Genomic DNA, 20,988 nt, shown 5'->3' on the forward strand with positions numbered 1-20,988 from the left:
GCCATACCACAAGGGCCCATGCCAGGGAACAAAGGCTAGAGCTTTATTCAGGAGTGCAAAGCCCAGGGGATGTTTTGTCAAAGGGGTCATGGCTCAGCATCCAAAGCACGTTGCTTACAGCTCTGGTCACAGTTTAGTTGTTTAATTCTCTAAGTCTGCTTACAAAAGGCAGCTTGGAAGCAGCAAGCATCTGTCAATGCCTGTCTCAAGGGTATGCCAGTTATTTAAAAGGTCACGTTTGACAAGTCTGCGGATGGGGTTGCAGAGCATCATGATTGCAGGCTAAAGAAACACAAAACCAAGGACAAGCACCTGCAGCGGAGAAACAGCATTCATTCAAAAGCACTGAGTGATACCAGCCTGCTGCACACAACGGCTGAGTTGACTTGGGGTAGAAGTAAACGCTCTTGATGTGGCCCCAGCCTGAAGGGCAACTCATTCAACGGATCAGTCAGCCCTGATGTGCAGCTAGCTTAGAAATCACAAAAAGGAAGCAGCAAATGAAACTGCACTGAAAACAGTTGATCCTAGCCTGAAGTTCCTTCATCTGTGTCTTGGAGGCAAATTGGACAGAATGAAACTGCAAATGACAACATCCAGTGTAGGAAGAATATGGAATTGCTACACTGGGAAAACATCACTTGCTGCAGAGGCTGATTGCATAGGAATGCATACAGTATATAATAGACATGCAAAGACTACAGGAAAACAGTCACTGCTCAGTGAGCACTGTTTTGCCAAGACCTCTTGCTGTTTAAAATTTATGTTGCAGCCATGCTGAAAATCCAAGCAGACCTGAGCTTCACTGTGCCACAGAGGAAAAAAAAAAAAAAAAGCAGAGAACAAGCTGTGAGCAAAATCTATGGCACATGGTACATGGCTGTGCCCTGCAGCTGATGCTCACAGCATCATGCTGAGAGTGACAACATTTAATGCTTCATCATTTAGAAATTTCTGCTTTTTCCAAAAAAGAAATTAATGCTCCATGTTGTTACATTTCATCCTTCTGAACTTCTCAGCTGGATGCACGTGGCTGAGATCTTATTGCCTCTTCTGAAACTGTGTTTACCTGTCTTGCTGGATGCAGGCTGGATGCTAAAGACTGCAATTACTGCCTCAGCAGGTGAGACTCCTGCAAGCTGTTGTCCCAAGGCACATTTGTGCTTTCATGTTTCAGCTAGAAATAAGTTTCAACACAGAAAGAAAAAATATGGGCTTCCACACCTGTTTTGAATCAAGCCTCCAGTAACCTGTAACTGGCTCATCTAACACAGGATCACTTGGATCACACAGGAATCTGCCCAAGACCTACTGCAGCAATCCTTGAACTGCCATCCACAGAGGACTTGTGGTCCCAAGGATATGATGCAAAAATCAAAGGTGATGGTGCCTTGGATAATCTCAGAGATGAAGCCACAAAGGTACATTATGGACCTGGACGTTCTCAGGTCAAGTATGTTCAGATCCAGGGTACTGTTTCTGATCACTGGAGAGACAAGCTAGCTCTAAAGACAAGCATGGCTCTGGAAAGAGTTGTACTGTTCAGCATTATCATGGTATAAATTGACTGCCACCATGTACAAAGTGCTTTATATTCCATAAGTACAGAGTGTTTATCTTGTTTGTGCATCATAGGAAATTGCAAGCCTCAGGTGAGGGTAGTACTGACAAATTGTGTTTCTCCGTTTTGTGAAATAATGCTGCAGTCCTAGTCAGTCCAGCTTAACTTTACCCACAAACCCCTCACATGAGATTGCCACTCAGCCTAATTTCATGGGCTTGTCCCACCTGGAAAGAATTGCCAGGCACAGACCCTGGCTTGTTACATAGAGCACTAAATGCCTGTAAAAACATGCCCAATATCCCGTCAGCCAGCAAATCCTCCCCGGGCATTGCTTGTCCTCTCCGTCTGTCACTGAGATAGCCTCATGCCATGACCACACTGCACTCTACATTCACCTCCGCTCTGTGAGACGTGTCCTACCTCTTTGCTGCCAGCAGACCCCAGGTGTATTCCTCCCTTGCCCCATTAGCACCAGCATCTTGGGGTGCCTGTGGAGGGAAGGCCAGGCTGAGGAATAGGATGGAGCCACACTGGCCAAAAATGGGAAAGGCTGGGGTCATGAGAGCTGGAAAAGAGGAAAAGAGTGGTCAGTGGTGTACAGAGGGGGCAGGAAGCTATGTGAGAAGAGGGCCCAGAGATGAGCCATGGGAAAGAGGAGGACACATCCCATGGCATCTGGACAAGACAATCCTTGGGAACACTGTCCAGCAGCCAAGGGTCTCCAGGGACACTCAGCTGTCTCTGGAGGGAGCATGTGCACGTGCTGAATGTCCTTGCTGCCCTGCAAGGGAGGTCTCTGAGAGCTGAAACCAGTGCCCCAGTGCTTTGGGACAGTGTGGTAGGATCTCTAGGGGAGCTGTGCCAGGCACAGGCCTCCAGCATGGCCCTTCTGCTCAGCAACATCCCTAACTGTCTTTATTGTTACCTTGTGCTTGAGATTCATGATGGAGAATCACTTACGTTCTGAATAAGAGCAGATAAAAATAGTGCTAATATAACAAGGATGCAAGATGAATTTACAGAGTGGAGCAAGAAAGCCCAGAAGCCCCTCACAGTCATTATACGCTCTCACAGCTTTCAGACGTGCTTTCAACAGCAAATGCTCTTGCTGTTTGTTAGGCAAAGAAGGAAATAGCCTAAGACAGTAGCAGATGTCTGGAAGGCTTCATATTGTTTGATTCCTTTTTTTCCCCTCTCCCTTCAATATATCTCACTGCTATCTACCTTGTAACCCTGCTTCCTTCAACCAAAATATGTGGGGCTTAGGTGCCAGCAGGTGTGTAGAGCATCTGGTAAGCCATCACATCAAACTTTGCACTGGGAAAGAACAGACTGGTCACCTGTCATTTCTAAGGCAGCATCAAGCTTCAATGAGGCATTTCTTCCATGTCAGAGACAAAACCACATATGGCTTTTTTCAGGCTCATCCTCAATTAGGGTGTTGCCACTTCTGTCCAGCACAGAGGGTCTGTCCCTTCTGATGTGGGCTAGTACATCTGCAGCTAAACCTTTGAGTAAGCACTACGGATTTGTAAAATTTTTAAGCACTTGTTGATGAAAGAAAAGCAGAAGGCTGAGGAGGGGAAACAGCCAAGAGCTCACGCCACCATGATGACTGGATCCCTGGTGCTCACACTCCTTTGGATGGTGTGACAGGTACTCCTGGTTGCACAGCGGCCCAGCTTCAGAAGGATGGGGTTGGGACATAGAAAGAAACCTATTTGCACCACACCAGACTAGCTGCCTAGGCCCGGCTCGCAAGCTGCAGGAGCTCTGAGTTTAAGCCTTATCTTAAGAAAAAAGGCCATTTCCACCTCAGAGTCCAGCCCTTTGAATCAACATGCCAGGGTGACACCCTGCCCTGGTGCTGTCTCTCACCCGTCTCGCACCCACGCTGGCTCTAACTGCGCTCTGCTCCCCACGCAGCCCTGCACAGACCCTGAGCAATCCCTGCCCCGCTGTGAGGCTAATGCGGAGGAAGTGGCTAATTTAAACTCTCCGCATCATTCTGGAGGCTTTTGTGGGTGCTTACCTCTCCCATTCTAATAGACAAGGGCTCTAGGGAAGCTACCTTGCAGTCTGAGCTGTATTTAGAGTGACAGGCAGCTGATGCAAAACAGGCTCAAAGGCAGTTTGGGAAAGATAAGTTGGGTAGAGAGAGGCCTGGCTCACCCCTCCCCATAGCCATAATAAAGCATTTGATGTGTCCCTTCTCTGCACTTGATCACGTTCCTGCTGCCTCTGTGATTCATATTATGCAACTGATTGACTTTGCAAGATATGAGAACAAAGTGTCTCCTTGCCCTGCTCCCTGATGCGCATTAAGTGTGTTAGACTGGAAGGCTGAAGCAGAAATCAAAACAAGCCCTCAAGCTTGGTTTCTCGGCTAATCACGGGTGCTCATACGGGTGCTCATATCCTTGTTACGCTGAGGGACTCTGTGCTACAGTAATCTAAAGGCACCATCCTGGGCATGCTTCCATGGGTCTGCAGAGCTGTTCGGTTGCAGCTTCCCAGTGAGGACTGCGACACTTTCTGTATCAAGCAAAAATTGTGTTCCAACAAGATTTTTCTCGAGCGTTAATGAGCAACTCCTGAAGCAGCCTCTGATCAATGAGATGTGAAGGAAGTAAGCCAGGAGGCACAGAGGCCACCTGTCTTGCCAGCTGCGTCCCAATCACAAAAAGTAAAAAAAGTCATGGAGAAAAGAGTGGGACCAAGGGCCATCACCTGCTCAAGCAGTGCCATAACCCCTGAAAGCATGGCTCAAGGTATTTCTCATGAAAGCTCAGACTGCTCCTGCTCACTGAACTCACTGCCCTAGGCCCAGCATATTCCAGTTTAGCATCTTTGGCCTGGTGCCACATCCCCAAGGCTGGTCTGTCAGAAGGACTGCACACCATGATGCTCATACTAGGAAGGAACAGACACTGTCAACAAATGACACCCACATCATGTACTTTCATAGCCAAGGTACATCAACGTGATAGTGCTGAGTTTAGCAGTTACTCCACTGTATGAAATCTGGTGTTGACAGGAGAGGGGTTTGCTTCTGTTTTTCTCCATTTTCCTGCATCCAGCTGTGGATGGCCTTTACTTATGGCTCCTGGATAATAGAGGCTGAATCCTGCTGTGCTGTTTTACTGCTTTTTAAATTCTCTAATATATGTGCATTTGGTCCAAAACCCATCAGTCCAGTAGGGGAAGCAGGTTGGACTTTGTCAGCAGCAGAGACCAAAGTGGGCTCAAATTTTAAAGAAATTAGCTCTAAAATTCTCCTTGTCTTTGTTCTGTATGAGTCACACAAGGTAATGAGCAGCAGAGGCTGGAAGTGGAATGGGGACAGCTCTAAGAGCAGACGGGTTATTATTTTTTTTTCTCTTCAATTTCCCTTTCATATATTGCCTGAAGTTGTTCGGTGGAGGCGGGGGGGGAGGGGAGATATGCTAGCCCCAGCCTGAGATCAACAGAGCCTTACAGCAAATCTCCAGTCTAACAATATCTGCTTGATATCACAACAAAACAGTAACAGACCCTGAACCCCAAACTGACCTACAGTACACCCTCAGGTGTTATTATATAGGGACGTAGAAGTTATTCCCAGCCAAGAGTCCATCCAATTTTTATCCAGCCCTATTCTGTGTTCTGCAGCTCCTAATGTATTTTCAGGAAACCTGTTTCAGTACTGGTGCAGAAACATGAATTCTCAGCCAACCTCCGCTGATGAACTAACTGGCCCAATTACCCAGAGTTTACAATTCAGTGAAGCAAATACTTTGTTTAGCTGCAAGTACATCAGATCAGACCTCCAAGGGGCTTGGGTGGAGACACCCTCCCACTTCCTAATCAGTCCAGAATCTCCAAATACTCAGCCATGGAAGAGCAGTACTGAATCGAGCAGTACCGAGCTCAGAAGCAGTGTAAACACAGACTTGGTAATGAGGTAAAGCATGGAGAATTGTAACATGAACAATCCTGCACAGGGAATGAAGGGTGGGGAGAGCAGAGTGTGCTGTCCACACAGACAGTCTGCTGAAGGTCAGTGTAGTGTGAATGGATGAGATACAGAGGCTTTCAATCAAGTACATGGCTAAGCAGATAAAGTTTTTCCCAGGAGGTAAAAAGCCACCAGCCTGGGATCACTATGCACTACGAAGCAGGACTAAGACTACACAGCCAAAAGCACAGGACAGCAGGTAGCTGTGAATTTAGAACAGCCAGGGAGAAAAACAGTCAGCTTGGATGCAGCAGCAGCATGAAAGGTTTGCAAGACCAACAAGAAAGGTGACAGACTACAGGGGAGGAGCAACAGAGACCAAAGAACAAAAGACCTGGAAGTACAGACAAAACAGCAAAGGCTGGGGCAGCCTGGTGTTGCTGGAGAAATGGAAGGCAAAGGCTGCTGAGGGCAGGGTAAGGCGCAGGAGGTGCAGAAAGCCAGGCAGCCAGGATGAAGCCGTATACAATGCCCTTCTTGCTACCAACAGCATGGGCTAAACTTTTCAGATCTAGAATTACCTGCCTCTCCTAGTCTGGACACGTTTGTTTTCCTGGTTGCCTGTCAGGAGAAGCAATGGTATGTGAATTGCTGCAACCTCAATGCCATTCTCTGGGCAGGATGTGGGGTCTTCTGCTGATGACTTGTCTGTGCTGTGACCTTACCAGAGTGCAGGACTTTTGGTCATGCCATAAACACATTCTTCAGTTTTATAACGAGGAATGGCATCCTAGGAACCTGGTTCTGGGAGCAGTGCTCTACATTATCAGCACAGGTCATTCTTTCAATCCTCGTTCTGTTGCTTTCCCCCCATTGTTTACACACACATTTCAATTCAGACTTCACTTCAACCTTACTATTTCTGTTACAAATCTCTTATACATGTCTATGTGGGATAATCAATATGCTCTGCCTCATTCAGATGTTCAGTAAGAGCTTAGAAGATGGGTATTGCTCTTCAAGATGGCTGTAGACCAACTGGAGAGAGTCCAGATCACAGAACTACAAGGCAAGACGGAAGACGGAGAGTTTGTTCAATCTAGAAGTGAGCAGACCAAAGGGACACCGGGTAATGATACATGAAGTACCTAAATGTCACATCCATAAAAGGCTGCAGTTACAGAGAAGAAGATGATAAACTGTTCAGTGTGTCCATGCTGGTTAAAGACAAGAAATGTTTGTCCTGAATTACAGCAAATAAGGACTAGATTAGACAGCAGACAAGATTTTTCCAGCTCTAAGATCATGAAGTACTAGACTGGATCATCTGGGGAAGGGCTTGTAACACCACTTAGAAAAGCTTCTACTACAAATGTAGTTTATTTGCCTCTGCCTTGGACATTGGTGAGGCTCTAGGTGACCTTCCTGCGTTCCCTCAGCAAGGGCATATTGAGGAGGTAATAAAACAGGAATCTAAAGTTCAGCTTTGATACCCACATGTAAGGTTTTTGGTTAAATATTGGGTGCACAGCATGTCCTGCTCCTAATGATCCCACCTATCTGCCTCAGGGACAAACACAGAACCACTGCTGAATAGCAGGGACCCACTGGTTCTGTACAACCTGTCTTCAACGCAGGAAATGCAGCTGCCCTTCACAATCCAGACCTTCCCAAGTCTTATCAAGCTGTGCTGCCCTTTGACCACTGCAGTAAGCCAAGCTAGGCTGCATCATCAAACCTATTCACTTTTTATTTTTTTTTATTTTTTAATTTTTTTTTAGCTAAATGGATTTCCACCTACTCTGCAGCCCTGGGGAAAAGGAAGTTGATTTTCTGGCTGGAGAAAGCAGCTCACAGTGACCAGTCCCAAGGGAAAAGATGATATCAGTGTTTCTGAGTTTCCAGTTAATTGTGTTTACTGAAGAATGCATAACATTAGAGGGCCTTGAGCATTGGCCAAGTTTGTAAAAGTAAATAAAGACAATTCCAGTCTAATGTTAGAAAACTGACCCTGGGATTATTTCTGAGCTCACTTCTTCCAGCAGCTAGAAAAAACACTGATGCATATGATGTGAAATAAAGAGCACTAGATTCACACCTTATTATTCAACAAATAAATGTGTTTGACTGCTGTAGCCAGAAGGCATCTCTCCTCCAGAAGACAGGCCACAAGACAGAAGAGGAGCTCCTTCTTCTTAGAGCTTGTCTGGTGGCCACCTTGCAGCTCATCAGACTTCCAGCCATCTTCTCAGGAGGATCCACTGCAAAATATGCCATGTTAGGAAGTAGCAGGAGTGGAGATGCTCCACAAATGGGGACAAGCCAGGAGCTGAGGATGACCCCAGCAGAGGCAGTGCCCTCACTGAGGGGCACTGTCCCATAGCATCTGCACAGGGACCAACTAATGGCCCATCCACAGCCCTAGGATGGATCAGGGCAGGGGACATTCAGGGAGCCCTATCAGGAGCAGCACAAGATGGAGTTGGAGGTAGACCTACTTACAACATAGGACAGAAGAGAACTGGGGACAAAGGCCTGAGTTTAAATAGAGCTCCTTGTCCATGAGCAGAGGGTATGGGGTGGGGGCCCAGGTGAGGCTGGTCAGGGCAACCGGCCTGTTGGTGCCCTCAGGGCTCTGACACCACATCTGTCCTCTGAGCCTGCTCCTCAGATGGGCAGAGCCATCTTTGCCCTCCCCAGGAAGAGCTGCACAGCACTGCTCATCCCAGAGATGAAGGCAACCATCAGGTGCTGCCCAGTTCTTCTCTGATCCTTTCTAGCCTCGTCCCTCTGCCGCCTTGCTTTCTGCATGGCCACGCAGTGTCAGCTGGTTCCTGCTGAATCCTCCTGTGCTTCGCGAGCACATCTTGGAAATTGTTCACAGCAATCCTAACAGAGCCATTTCTGCCCAGTAGAGTCCCATTAGCCAGTAACTCTCTCCTCAGTCTCTAATGATTCAAACCACAAAGCCATTTGTCATGCTACATCTTCTTTCCCAGTGAGTAAAAGTCAATTAGTGTTTTCAGCTTTGCTCTGAAATAGCCCTGGCTCCTTCTTGCTTCTTTATGCTACCAGGAAACCATCTACAATAATGACTTGTTTGGATGTCTAGTGCTGTGTTGCAGGTAATTTCAAGCTCTCTAAACTTTCCTCTCTGCATACCAAACACCTTAAGCGGGAGGCACATTTTGCTGCCAGAAATTCCACGATGAATTAGGTTTTGAACCTATCATATGGCCATTTTTTAAATTTTATTTTCATTTTTTATGCTTAAGAAAATAATTATGATTTTTGCTGCCAGACCTTATTTCCTATCTTAAACACCTACATTTTCAGCAGTCTTTCTCATTTTCTTAATCCTCTCTTAGTAGAGGAATAAACTCTTGAAAAACAAATGCTCCAAAAGGTCCGTGGGATGAGACCTGGTGATCTACACAGTCCAAGCATCTGCAGCAACCGTAGATGGTCCTGTGGCCATCAGTGAGTTCTGATGGCCTGCTGTCCCCTGGGGGCCCTGGCTAGCGCTGGCCCAGGCTCCCTGTGAAGTGGCTGGCTGCAGCCCTGCCTAGGGCCAGGTTTTCGAGGGGCTTGAAACAAGGAGCTGTTGCATTCAGAAACAAATCAGGTCCAAACACAAGCTGCTGAGAGTCAAGGTGAATTTCTTTTGCATTTGTCAGTGTTAGGATATAATAAGGCATTAAAACTTGACTAGCGTGTAATAATTGTATTAGAGCTGTAAGGGTTTTAAAGTTCAAATAGAGTAATGTTTCTAAAATGAAAAATGCAAAACTAGTGATTGCTATCCTATTGATATTTTAATTTGAAGGTGTAAGCCATTACTCAGAGCAAATTCAAATTAAATAAGCTTTTTTATTAAATTATTTAATTGCCTGGCCATTTTTAGTTAAAGACTATTCAATTCAATTATTTTATAAAATCATATGTGCTTAGGTTCATTCCTACTCAGCAATGAATCTACACATTTGCTTAAATTTCATTTAAGTTATCATATATATTTTTGAACCATAGCCTGAGAGAAAAGGCTTGAGAAGGACACACTTTTAATGGGTAGACCATGGGTCTCCTCCAGTGATGGCTGTCAGTCATTGTTGATGAAGGCTTCTATTTCTCAGCAAGACTCTCAGAGAATGGTCAACTTTTCTCCTGCCAGTATGATACAACACACATTTTGTTTGGTCGTTGCCTCTACAGTTGCTCCCAGAAGAAAAAATCCCATCTTTCCTTAAGGCTTCCAGAACCAGCTCCTGGACAGAGATGCCCAGCCCGCAGCCAGGTGGTACCTCTCCAGTTAGGCAGTGGGAGTAGAGGTGGTCCACATCACACCTCTGCCTCAACCACAGTGAGAAGCGCCTGGTCTAGTAGGTTTGTCATACCACCCTCTCGTAACAGATTCACAGCAGATGAATGGCATCCCTAAGCACTCTGCTTGAAAATGGTGGCTGAGATCTCCTACCCCACCATGGTGTTAGTGTCTTCCCTTCCATGCCATGTGAATGCCCAGACCCGTGGATATAACAAGTCCTTCCATTTGTAAATACCCCCTCCTGGGCAGTTTGTACTGTACCATCTGCCTCAAAGAACCCATGGAATAATTCCTGGTCTGTGGCTCATCCACAAGCAGAGATATGGGCTGGCCTTTGATTTCCATGCCATCTTTTCTGGCACCTCATGGGGTAAGCTGCATGCAATGCCAGTCCCCCAGTGCTCCAGTGAGCATGCTCTCTAGTATCCACATCTCCTGACTGTGTGGGACTTGCCTTGGGAAGCAACACGGGGGGCACAAATAAAAGCCTGAGTCAGTTTTGGGAAGAACAGCCGCTGTTTAGATGTGACTGAACACGTGCGCAGTGAAGTGTTTGCAAGGGTTTTGCTCATCTCTGATTCAGCCTGAGAAGCAGATGGCAAAAGTCACCCGGCCTGGCTTCAGGCCCAGCTCACACAATTAGAAAAGTATTAGCTGAACTTAATAGGAAAATCAACATTAAGCAGATAGAAGCTGGTCCAGTTGTTAAAGACAATGTAGTGTTTTTCCCTGGCAGACACCCAGGCTAATGGAGGGCTTCCAGCATCCAGAGCAGCCTCCAAATGAAGGCTTAATTGGCCTCTGAAGCCACTCATATAATTACAAACACTTGTAATGAAGCATGAAAAATACAAGAGCCCAGGACTATGACACGGTGGGAAGAAGTGATCTCATCTATCTCAGAAAATAAATCAAAAGTGCTTTACCATCTTCCGTACATTGAACCTTTTTCCCAGCTTCTACCTGGTCTGCAGACTCCACTCAGGTGCTGGTTTCCAGGGCAGTGCTGAGACTAAGGGGAAGTCTAGCTTCTGACGCGAGGCAAAACTTCTGCCTTCCCCTGTCTGCTGGGTTGCAGGTGCAGGGTGGACCCTGGGAGGACACTACAATGGACTTTGACTGCCCACTGCTGGTGTGCACAGCAGAGCCCTGCCAGCAGCAAAACATCTGCTTTGGCAAATGCTTTACATTTTGATTCTGCTTTAACTTTAGCTAAATGACTCTCCATGATTTCTGTTCAACAGCTGCTCTCTGAAACATGCTTCTTTGCTGATTAATCAGACACAGTAGCAGCAGCTGTAGCACCTGGTCCAGGCAGAGCTGTGTACATTCCCCCGCGTACCAGGGACCTGCAGCCCCTGGAAAGTGTGTCCCAGAGCAAACTGGTGGGGAGTCCAAGGTACAACTCCCTCAGTTGCTATGCTGGACTGAGCCAAAGATCAATGGTGTTTACAATTTTCTAGTTCACTAGGGACAATTAGTTGGCTTGTTTGCACTGGCGGAGACTCTTGCGTCCTTTGGTTCAGAATCACAGAGTAACTGAGGCTGGGAGTCAGGACCCATCTGGTCCAATACTCACGCAAAGCAAGGACAGCTTTCATGTCTTGCATCCTTTCTACGGATCAGGTGGCATCTGGTCCCACCAAAAGGAAATCACAACCAGGCACATTAGGGAGGACCTAGAAATAGTTTAACTGCAATCAAGAAGGCTTCCTCCCTGCATAGACCAGCAAAACAGCTGTACCAGTACCACACCCAGCTTTGTCCAATTAGCCATGCCATCACCCTGGCTAATTAGCCTACTCAGAGCTTTGCAAGGCCACAGCAATATTCCTTATTCTTTCCGTGTCAGTTCAGATGACACTGGACCACTTCACCTTACACTTTTTCAGAGTGTTGATCACTAAGGCCAGGGACAGGAGCTGTGCGCATCTGTCACCCACATCTCTGTTCCCAAAGCTCACAGCTGCTAAGGCAGGAAGAGAAAAATTTCAGGAGAAAAATTCCAATGTCTCCTAAGGAAGAAGGCACGGCCAGCCCGCCAGAAGGACAGCAAGGAGGCAACAGTCAGCTGGGTGTCTGTCATGGGGTAGACAGACACCACTAAGCATCACTTTTGTTCGGGTTGGTTTTCACCACACACTTGTGATCTGAAGGCTCACTGCTCTACACACACCTTGGACTTCTCTCTTGGACCCTGTGACCCTCCATCTGGGGAGCTCTGGTGCTCATTTCTTGTGTCCACATATGCCCATCACAGGGTCCATACAATGCCACTGAGTCACTCCTACTGGGGACAAGAGATAAGAAATTTCCATCCTCTTCAAAAAACTAACTTTGGCTGGACTTACTCAGCCTCCTGTTATCGCTGTGGCATTCAGCTGCAATTAAACACTGAGAGCTGAACATTGGTCACCGGACAACCCTTTTTTCATGTGACTAACATTGTTTGCCAGGCAACTTCTGGCCTATGCAGGCCAGACTGTGTCAAGAAATACCATAGGATAGTCTCACATCTAGCACTCATGATCTTAGGGTGCATCAGCTGGTCTGCTGAGGCAGGCAATATTCAAGCAAAGGGAGAGCATCCTCTCCCACCCAGGAAGACGGTGATTAACAAACTACAACTTCCCTGGCACAGTCTAGACACAGCCAGCCCCAAAGCCAGGAGTTTTCCCTTGCTTGTACTGGGGTTTGTATCATTTTACAGCTAAAATGCTAAAATCTGATCAAATCACACTTAGGTAGAGCAAGACCTGACATGAGCTTAACTGCCCTCAAGTGATGACAAGCAGAAAGTGCAGATAAAGAAGTCACCTGAAAAGAAGCACGTTTTGCAGGAGCCAGGGTGGGACTTTACAGAGGCTCACCTGTGCACAGAAGGCTTTCCCTCACATGTCATGGGCTTAAGCCTGGGGTTTTACTTTGAAGTGTCTGCTCTGGCTCTGCCCCAAGGGCTTGCTGGAGTTCCCTGTTTTCAGCTCCGCTCAGATAACCATCACAGTCACTCCAGCTAAATGAATACTGCATGGAAAGCACAGAGGCAAAGCAGTGTCAAATGATTCTTCAGAAGCCAGAAAAGGACCTCAGCTCCCAGTCCACTTTTTTTTTGCAACTGAGATTATGCAGGTTCCTACATGCACTCAGTTACTAGATAATGACCCCAGGTGCAAACATCAAGAGAGCAGTTGTGTCTTTTGCCACGTCTGCACAGCCCTGCCATGAAAGTAGCAGAAACAAAAATAAACGGGGTGCGTGCCCTCTTCACAAACAGGGATTTCTTATTGATGGGGCTGTCATTGGAAGAGGGCTACCAGGAAAATGGTGCATGATTGCCCAACTCTAGATACGGGAGATCCTGTAGAAGCAGCAATGTACAGGCTGACCTGGTAATAAGAACATCCTGGTCATTCTCAGCAGGGACAGAAGGGTTCTCCGATACAGATGATCTTAAACCGAGGGTTGATGGTCTGAGTTTGCAGAGTCAAGGAGGGCAACTCTTTTGCACCCCAGGCAGCTGACAAGGAAGTTCACATGGTGGCACGTGTCTGGGGTGAGTCGATGTGAGCCAGACAGCAAAACTGAAGGTACCAGAAAGGCCTCCCTCACATATGAGCTCTCCCATAGCTCACAAGGTAGACCATCAGGGAACACGGGCTGTAAGTTTGGACCCGAAGCCAGGGCAAGAGTCAACACAGGGCCTGTGCGCTCACGTAGGCCGCTCGACTGTCCCACCAGGAGACACAGCACAGGTCTGCGATGGCTGTATCATGGACACACGGAGCGTATCCCCCTTGGCCCCAGGGCGGCCTGGCTGTATTCAACTCTCGCTGGCTAGTCCTTCTGCTGGCTGCAGGTCTGGCCCTGCTCACAGAGACAGCTCTAAACCTTGGGGAAATCCTCAAGAGGTCAGGATGTGACTACACGTAAGGAAGAGGAGCGCCGGCTCAGCCCAGAGGCAGACCGCTGCCATGTGCTCAAACACAGGGCGACGGCTTCGCAAGCCGACCCCGGCTGGGGCAGGAGCTGCCCCTGCAGCGACCGCTGGGCGCGGAGCGGCCTCTCTCGGCGGTTCCGCACTCCCGGGGCGGGCCCTGCCCGGAGGGTGCCGGGAGATGTAGTCCCGGCGCCCCTCACCGTAGGGCAGAGCCGTCCGGGCCGCCATGTTGTGTCCGCGGCACGCCGGGAGATGGAGCCTCGCTGACGGCTCTTCCCCGCCCGGCGGAGCTTTCACCGCCGTTCCTGTCAGCAAACACGGCCCCATGGCGTGCTGCTGAACGACACCCGGCGGCCGACTGCTGTGGCGGAGGCTAAGGCTCTGACCCTCCGCCGCCGGCCCCGGCGGCCATCGCCTCGCCTCAGCCTGTGCCCTGCACTGCAAGCAGGCCTGGCCAGCCCAGACGCTGTGTTCCCTGGAAAAAAACCCCAACAACGAACTCCTTTTACCGGAGAACCTCCTAGGCAAAATATTTGCAAAAAATCAGACTATTATACTGATTCTTTTTTAGTGCTTAAAAATGTATTGCTGTGTATGTTGCTACTTTGAACCGAACCGACCCAAACCAGCCCCCCCTCAGCTGGACCATGTCAGACAAACCCCAGCGTTAGGAAGGAAGGAAGGAAGAAGGAGGGAAGGAAGGAAAGGAAGGCACCAGCAGCAGAGGGATGTGCACAGCTCTGGGGCACAGCTCTTTTGGAATTGACTGGAAAACGCCTGGGATGTTGATTTCCAAGCAGGGCTGTTCATGTCCCCTTTTTTGAAAGAAAGGAGAAAGGATATGTCAGAATTTTTCCAATAGAGGGATCACCAGGACAGCCGTGGCCATTGCACTGTCAACCCATCACCTGAGCTGCCTTATTTCGGCGCTGGAAGGCCTGGAAGCCCATGTGGCTGTTCTCGCTCTCCATCCTTTGGGGAAGATATATCAACACTGTCAGGACTGGGACATAATTTGGTCATCAGAAAGCAAAGATTTTAAACTTGGAGGCCATTCTGGGGGAGAAAAAAAAAAGTCTTACTTGGCCTCAGTGACAGTCTTTAAAGTTAGACTTTGAAAGGCACTTGTGGACTGAGCAAAGCAGTCTGCAGACCTTCCCTAGGAATTACAAAAAATGACTTGTGGTCACTGTGAATTGAAATGGAAATTATTTCATACATGCCACAAGGACACGTTTCAGACCAGCAGTTTCTATCCTCGGGCAATCTAGGCTGATTGGCAACAGATGAAATGCAGCATTTGTACTAGATTTGGTGACCACAGTGATATCAAAATTATTACAGGTTTTATATTTATCGAATTAACAGTATAACCTGATAAATGATCACCTGTTTATACTGGAGCAGAGAGACTAGAATAGCTTGCTTCCTGGTGTGCATACTGAAAGTGCAAATACCACATTTCCTCTGTTTTGAGGAAGTATTTTTGGCAAGCTTTGCAAAACTTATTTTTGTGATTCCAGTTATTCTAGATGGGACAGAGAAACTCGGATGAGAAAGACAAGAGCAGCAGATCGAATCTGATGAGAATCTGGTTTAGATGCTCGTGTGAAAACCACAGGTTGCCAATGTCAACATTTGCAAAAGCTAAGGACTGTGTCAAATCAAAACCGTAATAATGAAGCATGTAATGACTTGGGCTAAAAGCCAGAAAAATTTGAGAAATGGATAGTGCCCAAGTGGCGAGGTCTTTTGTCACTAACATGACAGCAAGGGTGACAGTGAGGAATCCATAAGATCCATACTGCTGCCTAGCATTCAGAGTGGGTTCAATTCTTTCTTATGTTGCTGCTCACATCTGCTGCATCCCAAAATGTCTCAGATCTTAGCCAGATCACGTAGTCTCCAATCCAACACAGCAAATTTCATTGGGTAAGCTTTCTTGCATGACTGAAATTAAACATACGCATAAGTACTTTACTAGAGCAGAGCTTTACCTCTGCTATGCCTGAAGCTTTTCTGAAGGCTAACTAAGATTCACAGCCCTCAGCATATTACTGTGTTAGGCAAACCAGCAAGCTTTTCTTAAGGGTTCTTGCAAATCTGAAGAAGAAACTGGATGGCAGTTTTGGGAAAGCCAGTGTTACCCTGATGCTTGATAACCGATGACTTTTATTGGAAATTCTGGTATTAGTTAAGAAGACAAGAGACTATGACTGGCCAGTGAATGCTGACAATGAGCGTCCCTACCTTGAAGCCAGCCTCCTCATAAGAGAAGATTTATAACAGATTGGGAGGAGGAAAAGGAAACTAGTACTGCAAAACTTTCATTGTCTAGGAAATAAAACTGCCCCAGCTTGTCTTTTAGAATACAACTTTTCTCAATCCTCAAAAAATAGTTGAACCTTCCTGGAAAATTTCTCTGTCATTCTGAAGATGTCATATTCATTCAAATTTGACCTGGAATTATTATTAAGTTATATCTAATTTTAGTAGTGAACTTCTTTGGGTAATTACTGAAGAGAAAAATCAAAGTGACTGGGAGCTTTAAAATCTTAAGACGCTGTCTTCTTTTGACAGACTTAGAAGATAATATATTTATATACATATATCTATTTAGTGAGGATTGAGAGACTAATTTTTTAGTTGTTTGGTACCAATTTTTTTACAGCTGTGATGAGCAATCCACCATACTAATTTGTAAAAGCTAGAACTATTTATGTCAGCTAACTCAGGACATCAGAACAATGTACTATCAGGAAGAAGTAACAGTGAATAAAATATAATAACATATAAGCTGAAGAAAGTATTATTGCGGAAATTTTAGTTGTGCTTTAAATAGGCAGTATTAGGTCTACCTGTATCAGTGCCTCGGTATTGTACTGAGGGAGCACATGCTGCAACACTGCAGCCATCAAGGGCAGCTTTACAGTAGAACCTAAGCTCTTAGGTCCTGCCTAGTTTCATCCTAAATACCTAGGTGTGACCTTCCAAACCTGTTTTGAGTGCTCTCCCAGCTCTGGGGTAGCCCTGTTCACTGCAGAGCTGCCTTTTTAATATGAAATGTTCCTTATGGCTTCCCTAGTTCTGCATTACGGAGGACTGACAATGCCTGACGTAGTAGTTCAACCTGTGCTGCAGCATCCTTGAGATATTCTGGAATCTGGAAAAGCCGAGTGAGGACATGACTGACATCCAGCATGAGGGCTCTGCTGAAACCACACAGTAGCTCAGTGATAGCAGACTCAGTTCTGATGTAAAACAGATTTTATTCCCTTGTCTGCTGCAGGGAGTTTGATCTCATGGCTAATATTCAGTGGACCAGGAGTCACAGCCCTCTTGCCTGATCGTCTCTCCATTCTGTTCTCCCACACCCTCTCCATTCTGTTCTCCCACACCTTTCACAGAAGGACCAGAAAACACTCAGCCCAGTACTTGCTGTTTCTTGCACTTAGCATGGATTGCTAAAATCTTCCTCTTCGAAAAAAAGCAGGTTGTCATGTGAGGAATCCCTCTGGGTTTCTGTAGGACTGAAATAAATCCGGTAGGTTATTTTGGGCAGGATTTAGAGTACATTCCTGCCTTCAGCATTTCCTGTGAATACCACACTAAAAAAAACACATTTTAAAATGTGTGTGACTGTCCTAGGTGAGCACTTCCGGAAGCTGGTCATTAAAACGCAGTTGTCTAATGAGCACTGATGTCATTGCTGTACACTTGTGGAGAGCTAGTTGTAAACACTGAGTGGTTCAACTGAGAAACCAGCTTCCTTTAGATTAATTGTGACAGTGATAGATGTAATATGTAAATAGAACTAATCAGAGATGCTGGCCATATAACCATGAGGCAGGCAGGAAATGAATACAGCTGAGAACTTTGCAGACTCACTTTCTTATTTTGACCTTTCAAAAGAAAAATAAATAAATTTAGTTTAGCACAGATGTAAACATTTTCCACAGCAGAAGTTCTGTTGAAGCTACAAAGATTCTCAAGCCTGCACCACGCCTGAGTTGTCATCACGGATGCCTTACAAAATTCTTTTGAGATCCCTGGCTGACAGGACCTACAGACCCCGAGTGCAAAGTGTTAACGTTCCTGTTGTCAGTGATCCCTATCTGAAACAATGCAATTTTGTTTCCTTCCTTTTAAACAGCAGCAACAAAAGAGGGTTTTATAATGGGAACTCTGTGTAGACGTTATAATGCTTCTTTTCCACTAACTCTGAAGTATCCCACATGCCAAGTTCCTGCAGAAGGATAAAACTTTTAAGTGCACCACTAAAGAAATTCACTGAATTAGCAGACTGCAAGCTCCTCTACTTGAGATTTACAATACAACTATTTTCCTTTTGATATTACTTCATGAAGCAAAAATGTGGGTTTTTGTCTGAAGAAAAAGAGAAAAACCCATATGTTGGATCATATCATTATTAAATTGTAGGTCCAATTATGGTTTCCAATAAGGAATAATCAACATAAATATTGAGGAGTGATAAATTGTTAAGAAGTTACTGAAAAGCAGAATTATTTATTGAAGCCAAATTAATTCAAACACTTTATTTTAATTTTCAACTCCTGAATCCCTTTACAGGAAAAAGAAAGAGAAATATGGAAATACATCTTTTCAGCCCATGCTCTTCAGTGAAGTTTCTTTCATGTTTATTTTTCACAGGACAGTAAAGAGACTGTGTTGCCTTTTTTTTTTTTTCTCTTCCCACAAAGATGAATATTGCTTCCTTTCAGCAGAAACTAAACCAAACAACTCACAAAAGCCATACTGGCAGAGTTGGATTTGAATAAGAAACAATGGTGGAGCTCAGTTGTGGAGGAGCCCGGGCAGTGCTAGAACATGAGCATAGACATAAAGGAGGCAAAGTTTACACTTACCTGGCAAGTAACAAAATAGCTTGAAGAGAGGTGCGGTGGGATTACTAACAAAGGAGAACTCCTCATTGTGCTCTAGTTCTTTGTGCTGAGCTGAACCACTCAATCAGGGCTTCACTTCTATTCAGCTGAATTGAAAGTCTGAGTCTTTCAGCGCTTACCTTTAAAAAAGAAATACGTCATATTCGGTGTATAATACAATATCCTTATTGCTAATAGTATCAATCAATATTCCTTTCACAGAGGGCAGCTATTGGGTCTACACAAGTCAAGCATGACTTGATCATCAGCTGTGACATCACGTCAAGGAACTTCCTGCACTTTGTGATGTATTAATTTTTGCTTTTTTGTCACATAAAGATTGTTTTGCAAATACATATTCTATTCATCTAACTATGAAAGCTCTTGAAGAAATATATTTATTCTTTTCTATAAGTAATAAACCATTAAGAAAATATTGCTCTGACTTTGCAGAGATTATCTTGATTTGAGGGCTTAAAAATCACTAGTCTCCTTCTCAAAAGATTTCTGAATACATTTCAGTGGTTAGAGAAATGGTTGGGAATCAAGACATTTGGTTCTCATCCCAAATTTCTTTAGAGCTTTCTAGGTCTCTAGTCATGTCATCAACGTAATATTCTGGGTCTGCTTTTCTGGCTTAAAATAACATAGTCATTTTCTATATCATCATCTTGCAGTATACAAAACGGCCCAGAAGCATTTACAGGGTCATTAATACCGTTGCTATAACTACTGTAGCCTGCAGTGCAAACCAGAAATACTTATTAGCACCAGCACCATCGTTGACAAAACACAGACTGGCTTTGATGCAATTTGGCTACTTCAGGGCCTGGATTTAATATTAGCTTTCTATTAATGGGAAAAAAAAGTAGGGGTGGAAAAAAAGAAGAGATTGTTTGTAATTATTCCCTTCCTCCCCCCTTTCACCCCCCAAAAAAGAAAGAAAAAAAAAATTTCCAGATGAATTCTCAGGAGATGCACAGCACATTGCTGCATTTGGGACTGATAATATTGTCAGAGTATAGTACAGTAATATTTCAAACATCTAAGACATAACACCCATTGCTTTAGTGTCATTTAAGATTGGACAAGCCATTCAGATGTATGCTGGGGAGAGCCCATTGTTGGTGGGTGCTGAAAGAGGTGACATATCAGGTCATTTCCATCTATAAGTTACATGGTATAGTAGCAAGGCAACCATAATTCACTTCTGAGTGGCGTTTCATGCTGCAAATCTTTCTTAAATCAGCTTATATGAACTATCGAGGCTACAATTAACAATATTTTTCAGGAACTGAAATCACCAGGTAATAAAATGATGGCGGATGAACACAGACAGTATTATATACACATAATGGGTGAAAAATTGTGGGAAGGTGATGAGGTCATGTCTTCTCCACAGGGCTCAGTGTCTTACCTGAACAATCAAAATGAGACATTGGCATTAAAAAAGGAAAGCTATTTAATTCCTAATCAATTAACTATTGCATAATTTTAATCTTTTCCAGCCTCTTATTCAGCTAACATTGAATGGATTTTGTTGGTAGATGTATTTTTCCTATGACATCTTCAATGCAAATTATACTTAAGAACAAGAAACTTAATTGATATCAAGCTTGTATGTGAAGAAGTAATTTGTGATGATCAACTTAAAAACTTAATACAATTTTACATTATGTAAATTGAAACGAGAAATTTTTGGTTATTTACTGTAAAAAAAAAAATCACAAATTTTTGTGCTGAACTAAAGACATTTTATCCTAGCTGGGAGATCGTAAATGAAAATAAAGCCACAGATATAAAAGATAAAGGAGGAGTTTTAAGTGGACAAACTTGGCATTAGAAGTAGGTGCTCATCATTTCTGAAAAATGGTGCAAAATTTAAAATCTCCGCTTACAAAATATCTGATCAACACAGCTTCATCTGGCACTTGCAGGAGACTGTGAGAAACCCCGAGTTTCAAGTTAGCATTCTGTAGGTAGAACTGATTTTGTTGTGTCCAGCATATGGCACTTGAGGCTGTAGAGGGCAGTTTAAGGTCAGTTAGAAGTTCTTCTAAGAGCTTAAGACAATGTTATATGTTATTTTATGCAAAATTCTTCTCATTAAAGTTCATTTTAGAGAAACTATGTACACTTCTCACAGGTGTTTGGGGGAAAATGATGGCGTCAGCCTAAGTCTAGTAAAATACCAAGTTCCACAAGCAGAAACCCAGGAGTTGCTCTCCGTTGATAGCCGTGTTTGTCTGGATTATCAACGGCCATTTTGCAAAGCTGCAATCTCACTTCCCTAAATGACGACTGTAAAACCAGAACCCCACA

General features: G+C 45.0%; 1 protein-coding gene across 11 annotated transcripts in view; it reads right to left on the reverse strand.

The window, feature by feature from the left end:
- The window catches only part of RGS4 (regulator of G protein signaling 4), a 34,394-nt gene extending 13,449 nt beyond the window's left edge, over nucleotides 1–20,945 (reverse strand). For 3 of the 11 annotated variants that reach the window (XM_049807355.1, XM_049807352.1, XM_049807357.1), the window contains exon 1: nucleotides 18,649–19,558. The gene's annotated coding sequence lies outside the window, so the exon portion shown is untranslated. Of the gene's footprint in view, nucleotides 1–1,984; nucleotides 2,130–10,751; nucleotides 17,132–18,648 lie in introns of those variants that run through there. The other 8 variants (XM_049807359.1, XM_049807356.1, XM_049807354.1 and 5 more) reach the window with 8 other exon arrangements.
- Nucleotides 20,946–20,988: the final 43 nt, after the last annotated feature.

This window comes from Accipiter gentilis, chromosome 8 (genome assembly GCF_929443795.1).
Source record: "Accipiter gentilis chromosome 8, bAccGen1.1, whole genome shotgun sequence".
In the NCBI taxonomy this organism is placed as follows: domain Eukaryota; kingdom Metazoa; phylum Chordata; class Aves; order Accipitriformes; family Accipitridae; genus Astur; species Astur gentilis.